This window comes from Odocoileus virginianus, chromosome 30 (genome assembly GCF_023699985.2).
Source record: "Odocoileus virginianus isolate 20LAN1187 ecotype Illinois chromosome 30, Ovbor_1.2, whole genome shotgun sequence".
Taxonomy (NCBI): Eukaryota; Metazoa; Chordata; class Mammalia; order Artiodactyla; family Cervidae; genus Odocoileus; species Odocoileus virginianus.
Window position 1 is genome coordinate 36,086,004 of NC_069703.1, and position 7,176 is coordinate 36,093,179.

Sequence of the window (7,176 nt, forward strand, 5' to 3'; positions counted from 1 at the left end):
TGATTGGCTCATACAACTGAAAATTCCAAGGGGCTACGGCTTCAGGCATGGCTGGATCCAGAAGCTCAAACAGCATTATCATGATAAGGTCTCTCTCCTTCTTCTTCTACAGCTCCCCATAATGCTATCCTTAGTCTTGGCCTAATTCTCAGGGACCCATTTCCTCTTAGTTTCTTTGCCCTTCAGTAACCAAAATTTTATATTTTATCAGTTTATTAGTGCCAGGAAAAGAGCTCTCCTTTCCATAGATCTGGGCAAATCCCAGGATGGGTTCTCTTTGGTCTGCTTTGGATCATGTGCTCACCTTTAAACCAAGGGCTAGATGCACTTGGATTCAGTACTCTCACTGGCCAGGCAAAATAAACCACAAAGCACAAAGATGGAATATGTCAGATGGCAAAGAGCACTAAGAAAGAAACAATATGCAAGATAAGAGGACTGAAAGTTACATGGGTGTCAAGAAAGGCCTCTCTGACAAGGGGATATTTGAGGACAGGCCTGAACGAAATGAATGAGTGAGTCATACCGTGACCTGGAGGAAGAACATTCCAGGCAGAGGAAGAGCACATGCAAAGGTCCTGAGGTGAGAGCAGGCTTGGCGTGCTCCCGAGAAAAGTGACAAGACCAGCGTGAACTGAGCCGGTGAGTGAGGGGAGAGGAGGAGTCTGAAAGTAACACAGGCCAGGCTCGTAGGGCCTGAAGCCCAAGAGCAGGATTTTATCTCGTCTTTCCAGGGTGGTGGGAGCCATTGGAGGATCTTGAGCAGAGAAGCGGCCTGATCTCACTTGTGATCAGATGATGCAGAACCCCAAGGAGGGAGCAGGGAGGATGGGTGGTGCCTCACAAGAAAATCCAGACAGCGTTTTCAGAGGAAGACAGGACAGATGCTGGAGCTGCCCCAAACACGGGGTCCACTGCAGCCGCCTGGCTCTGCAGAGGAAGACTGGCTCATGAAACAGGGCTGTCGGAAGGCAGTGCTGGTGTCAGGGACCGTGGTCTCTGGGGACCCTCCTCCCTTTAGGCTGCCAGTCCTTGGAAACGGTCCCACCCTGTGAGGGAAAAAGGTCCTGTCTCAGGCATTCAAGGGCCTGACTTCTCTTTCCTGCTCTCCTGCCCATCTCGCCTCTCCAGCCACTCAGGCTCCTCACTGCTTCTGAGCATGCTCCACCAGCTGCTGGTCCTTTGCTCATGCCATTTCCTCTTCCAGAAATGACCTCCTGACCATCTGCACGTGTTGCGATCTGGCCAGCCTGCAAAGGGGACCACGACTCACTGAAATGGGCCACTTGTGGGCCTATCTCCCCGACTTGCCCAGAAGTTCCGGGGCGGTGGGGGGAACAAGTTGTTCTGCGTCCTCATCACCTCAGCTGGGCAGGTGGGCAGGAAATGCTGGCTGAATAATGAATGATGAACAAATAAATTATAATCAAATGATGAAAGAGGGAATGAGGAATGGAGGGAAGAAGGGAGGACAGCCCCATTCAAATGTGACCTTCCTCGGGAGCCTCCCCTGATTTCCAAGTTTCAAAGCCACATGTCATGTATTTCTGAGCATCAGTCATTTTGGGATATGCCACTCCATCTCTCCTTCCCGTGATTCTAGGAAATACATCTTCATCTCCATCTTTTCCTCCAGCCTCCCCATTCCCTTCCCACGCCCTTCCTGGCATGTGGCTTAATACCTACTGAATTAAAATGACTAAGGGCCTGAGAAACGTACCAATGTTCTCCCCTACCAGGAAGAGGAGTACCTGTCTACTGAATGACGGGAAGGCTTGAATCCATCTTCGTCTAGCAGGGGAACCTCAGACGTAAAGGGGAAGTGACGAGGATGAAGAGAAACGGGGTTCCAAGTTCTCCAAGGGAAGAAGGAAGCACATGCTAGGCGCCTGCTGTGTGCAGGTGCTTCACACAGACTCTTAGCTTATTCTCCCAACAGCCCTGGGAGGGGGGATCAGTCTTCTAATTGCACAGGAAGAGAAAGAGGGTTAGAGATTGACAAGACCACAGTCACACAGCTGTTAAGAGACATGGATGGAACTGGACTCCAGGCAGTGGTGTTCTGGCTTTCAAAAAAAAAAAAAAAGCAAGCAAGCAAGCCTTGATTTGTAGCACTGGCCAACTTCTATGGTGTAACTACTCCCACCAAGGTCAATTTCAAGTTACCAACAACTAACCTACAAAATTCCTAAGGGTTTCCCAGTTGCCTCCTGCAAGTTCATAGCAACCGGCACCAGCTGGCTTCAGTGCACGTCTAAAGGTCTGTCTTACCCCCAAATGAGACCCCCTTCCACTGCCCTGAATGCGTGGGTGGTGGGAGCACAGGCTGGTGGAGCTGAGATGCGGGTGAGGGTGGCCCTGGAGGTGGGGGTAGGGATCCTCCGCAGGCTCAGACTTCCCCTGTGTTTCTCTCAGTCCCACTGGCTCCCTCGCCTACTGTTTCTCTCCATCACCTGCTGGTGCCATCTCACGCTTTTCTCCTCCCAGAAGCCCCCTCTGCTCCATCTCTCTCCCTTTCTGATTCTTGGTCCTGCTGACACATTTCCCCTCCCATTTCTACCTGCAGGTTTCTCTCTCTCTCTCTCCTTCTCTTGACTCTCCCTCCCTCTCAGGAAACTTTTCAAAGTCGGCTTAAAAAACAACACAGCGACTCACTTTACAGGTTTTTTTCCCCTGTTCTTGAGAACAGGACGTGAGAAGGCCAGGTTGAATTTCCTGTGTGAAATGATGTGTGGGCTTTCTGAGCAAAACAAGGGTCAGGCTGTGGTCCTGGAGGAGCCGATGCCAAGGTCACCGGGAATCAGGCCTCAGACAGAGCAGCCCACGGGGTACCCAGGCCACTCCCACCCTTTTGGAAGGTAGATTTATGGGACATGTGCTGGGAGAGAGCTGGGATGGGCAGGGAATATTCCACTGCACACTGCTGTTGCGCCCCATTTATCCAGGTCCTCACCACAGAGCAAGGGGCCCTGGCCAATCCAGACTCTATTCAGCTCTTTCTGGTGTGGGTGTGACCTGGGGGCACACAACACTCTGCCTCTCCACACCTCAGTGTCCTCATCTGTAAAATGGGGATAATGAACCCAACTTTGGGGTCTTGCCAGTGAGAGACTAAATGGAAGTCATAATACCCAGAAAAATGCCTGGCAAGTAGGTGGTGCTGAGGTAACATTAGTTGTTTTGTCCAGTGGGGAGGAAGCGGAAGGGAGGTGTTCTCTACAGATACTGAAATCTCCACCCTGTATATGGCAAAACCATGGTTAATTGAAATTCTCTTGAAACGTCTAATAATTGGCTATAGGACCTTAGGTAGGTTACTTAACCTACTCACACCTCAATTTCCTAATCTGTAAAGTGGAGTTTATGACAGGACCTACCACATAGGAATATTACATAGGTTAAACGAGTTGATACATGAAAAATGCTTAAAGCCATGCCCGGCATATAGTAAGTGGTTAATTAATGTAAGCTATTATTATTGTTGATTTTTACATTCCTAACAGCCATTTGACAGGAGAACATTGTGACACTTCTCAGTTAAATTTGAGGAGGCCCCTGACAGATATAAGCTCCATACATTTTCCTCCCAGGCATCAGCCTTCAGAGGCTGTTAAAGACTCATTGCTGCCCCAGCGTCCTCACTTGCTATCTGGGGTGATGACAGTCCCCAGCTGACAAGCTGGGTGTGCGCACCCCCGTGGGCAGTGCTTGGAAATGATGGCGGTATTACCCTTTCTCTTCCTGGTTGCTCAGATTCCACGAGCTCCGGACGTGAGGGGGTTACCTCTCTCTGCCTTATCACCACTTGAGGTCCAGTTCCTGCTGTTCTGGTGGCCACGCCCTCATCTCTGGAGCCAACACGTGATCCAGACCTGGCCACCCAGAGCTTTTCTGATTGGTTTGTGCCTGGGCATGTGACCGAAGATGGGCCAATGAGAGCCCAACCCTGAATTCAGGCAGAGGAATGGCTCTTGTCATGTGACCGGCACTGTCCCAAGCAAGTTTGGGCATGCTCTCCTTGCCTTTTCTCAGCATTTTTCTAACTCATTTTACAGATGTCTGGTGCTGGTTTTGTAGCTGACTCACTCTGTGATCTCAGAGAAAGTCCTCATTTATTTACTAAACCATTAATTGTCAAGTGCTGGGAATAAAACTGCTACCATTTATTGAGCCCTGGCTATGCTCCTGGTGCTGCTCTTAATGCTTCACAGCTGAGAAAAATGCTATTATTTCCATTTTACAGGTAGGAAAACTGAGTCACCCAAAGCTCACACAGCCCATTTGTGGAGAGCTGCTATATGAGCCCGGGTGTCTGATTCATGGTCCATGTGCTTAAACTACTTACTGTAGCACCTGTGCTGAGCCAGGGGGAGTTTGTCTGTCTTAGTGGAGCAAGGGTAATGGCTCTTGGGCCCTCTGTCTAGTTTCCTGGTTGGTTCTGGTTTCAAGAAGACAGAATGGGCAATGTCCCAGATCTGGGAATCCGAGCTCTGACCTCACTCACCTGTGACCCTGGGGTCTAGGCTCTCTGAGCCTCACTTTTCCTCTATCAGTGAGATGCATTCTCAAAGAAGTTGCTCCACACACTTTCCACCTTCTGGGCTCTTAGCACCTCTCTGCCTCCTGCCCCAAGTGGTCCATTCTTAACATCCCCAAACCCTGTTCCCTCCTCTGGGAACTCACTCTGAGAAACAGTGGGTTGTTATGTATATATTTCCTGACCTCTCTCCCTTAATATCCCTGGCCTCTCCCTAGACAGCTGGGGTAGGCGGGATTCCAAAGTCTTGGGTTGGTATAGATCCACTGCCCCCCGGCCATGCAAGCCTGTCTGGCCTAGCGAGGAAGGGCTATTTCTATTGATCCGTGCTATCAGCACAGGGAAAACAACTGTTATTCTCCAAATCTGAAATCAATCAGACTCAGCCTAGCAGATGAGGCCAGAGGGTTTGGAGCCAGGAAATAGTTTGCCTTGACTTTTGGAAACACTTTGCTTGGAGGTCAACTGGCATGGCCAGGCTGCATAAGCATGCTGGGAAGCCCCAGCCTATGAGGAGGAAGAGACTTAGCCCAGGAGACACCTTCCAGGTTGAGGGATAACCTTGATGCTTTGGTGCTTCAACTCATTGCTGTTCTGATCTAGCCCTGGACTTTGAACCTAAAGAATAGCCTGGTGGTGTGTGTTTGACAGCTCTGGCCTGAGATCATCAATCTGGTTCTAGCCCTTGCTCTGACACTGACCTGCTGTGTAGCCTTGGGCAAGTTTCTGTCCCTCTCTGGGGCTCAGTTTCCCAGGGGCCAAAGGAGAAAGTCAGACCAATGATCAACAAGAATAGTCAGCTCTGTTCTCCCTGATGGTGGTGACAACATTCCCTAGTGTCTGGGTAAGTTGCATTAGCCAGGGAAGGGGCTCGTGGAGTGGGCATGGTCCTTGTCACTGCATAACCCATCTATTTCACAGCTGGACCCCTGCCATCCCAGTGTCAATTACTGTTCCCTTTCCCCCACTCCTACCTTCTCCTGGCAAGTTCCCTTTAAAAGGCCTCATGATGCTTACCCCCACCTCCCACCCCACCCCATCCCTGGGGCCTGTACCTGTCTCCCAAGTATAGCTTCCCCTGTGGTCAGGGAGTGGGCCCTGGGTCTTTGCTTCTCTATGGGGGTGGGGCTGACCCCCCGACAGGGGACCTCAGGAGCTGAGCCTGCAGACAGGGTCCTTATGATAGCTTCCAGAGCTGGGCTCCTGTATTTGATGGTCAAGGGACACTGGGCTGAGGGTCTAAGCCTGGACACGCCCTGGTTTCTGGCTTGTAGTGCCCACATCTGCAGAAGCTGCCCTCTGAGCTGGGGGCAGCGCTGAGGCCCCTCCAGACTGATCTCACATGCGACTCTCTCTCTGTTCTGTCCGCATTTTCTTGACTCTCCTCCCTTCTCTCCTTTCTCCCTTCCCTGCTGCCGCTCCACTCCTCCTGGATCCCACCTGCAGCATCTTCATGGCTTCCTGACCCAGACTAGCCCTTCTGTCCCCCTGTTCCACTCTTTCCTTTAAGGTGAATCTTCAAAAACATGTGTCTGATCAGACCTTATCCTGCTCGCTGGCTCCTTGTTGCCCAAGACATAGAAGTCCAGTCAGGGGCTGTATGCTCTCTTCCCAGCCCTCCCTTCTATTCTCATCCATCCCCCAACCCCACTCCCCGCCACGTCCCCAGCTCTCTAGACATAATACGCTGATCCTGCTTGTCAAGTAGGGCTTTTCCACCTCTGGGCATTTGCTCTTGCCCTTCCCTCCCTTCTCCTTCTGTCCAAGCTGCTGGTTCTTCGGAACCTGTACGGAGGTCATGTCAGCTGTGGTACCCCGTGTTCAGAACCCCTGTGGCTCTGGATACAGCCTCTCCTATGTTGCAGGTCTGCATCAAATTTGAGATGGCCTTCACAACAGGGGCTTTTGATCTGTGGTGTTGGAGAAGACTCTTGAGAGCCCCTTGGACTGCAAGGAGATCCAACCAGTCCATCCTAAAGGAAATCAGACCTGAATATTCATTGGAAGGACTGATGCTGAAGCTCCAATACTTTGGTCACCTGATGCGAAGAACTGACTGATTGGAAAAAACCCTGATGCTGGGAAAGATTGAAGGCAGTAGGAGAAGGGGACGACAGAGGATGAGATGGTTAGATGGCGTCACCAACTCGATGGACATGAGTTTGAGCCAGCTCCAGGAGTTGGACAGAAAGCCTGGCATGCTGCAGTCCATGGGGTTGCAAAGAGTTGGACATGACTGAGCAACTGAACTGAACTCACAACAGGGGATCCCTCCATGCCGTGGAGGCTACCTCCCAAATTCTGGGAGGCCGTGAGGGCCCTGAGGACAGGACCTAGTCTCTTCTCATCCTATCATCAGAGACTTGTTTAATTCTGAAGAAAAGTAGCTTCTTCTTTTTAAAAAAAGAATAATTTTATGTATTTATTTTTGGCTGTGCTGGGTCTTCATTGCTATGCAGGCTTTTCTCTAATTGTGGTGAGTGGGGCTACGTTCTAGTTGTGGCGAGCAGGCTTCACTTGTGGAGCACAGGCTCTGGGGTGCACAGGCTTCAGTAGTTGTAGCACGTGGGCACAGTTTTTGTGACTCTGGGCTTTAGAGCGCAGGCTCAGTAGTTGTGGTGCACAGACTTAGCTGCTCC

At 50.9% G+C, this 7,176-nt stretch overlaps 1 long non-coding RNA gene across 1 annotated transcript; it reads left to right on the plus strand.

Moving 5' to 3' along the window:
• The first annotated feature begins 2,384 nt into the window (after window positions 1-2,384).
• Window positions 2,385-6,962, plus strand: LOC139032148 (uncharacterized). Its single transcript, XR_011484673.1, has 2 exons — window positions 2,385-2,858; window positions 6,403-6,962. It is a non-coding gene; the product is annotated as an uncharacterized lncRNA (long non-coding RNA).
• Window positions 6,963-7,176: the final 214 nt, after the last annotated feature.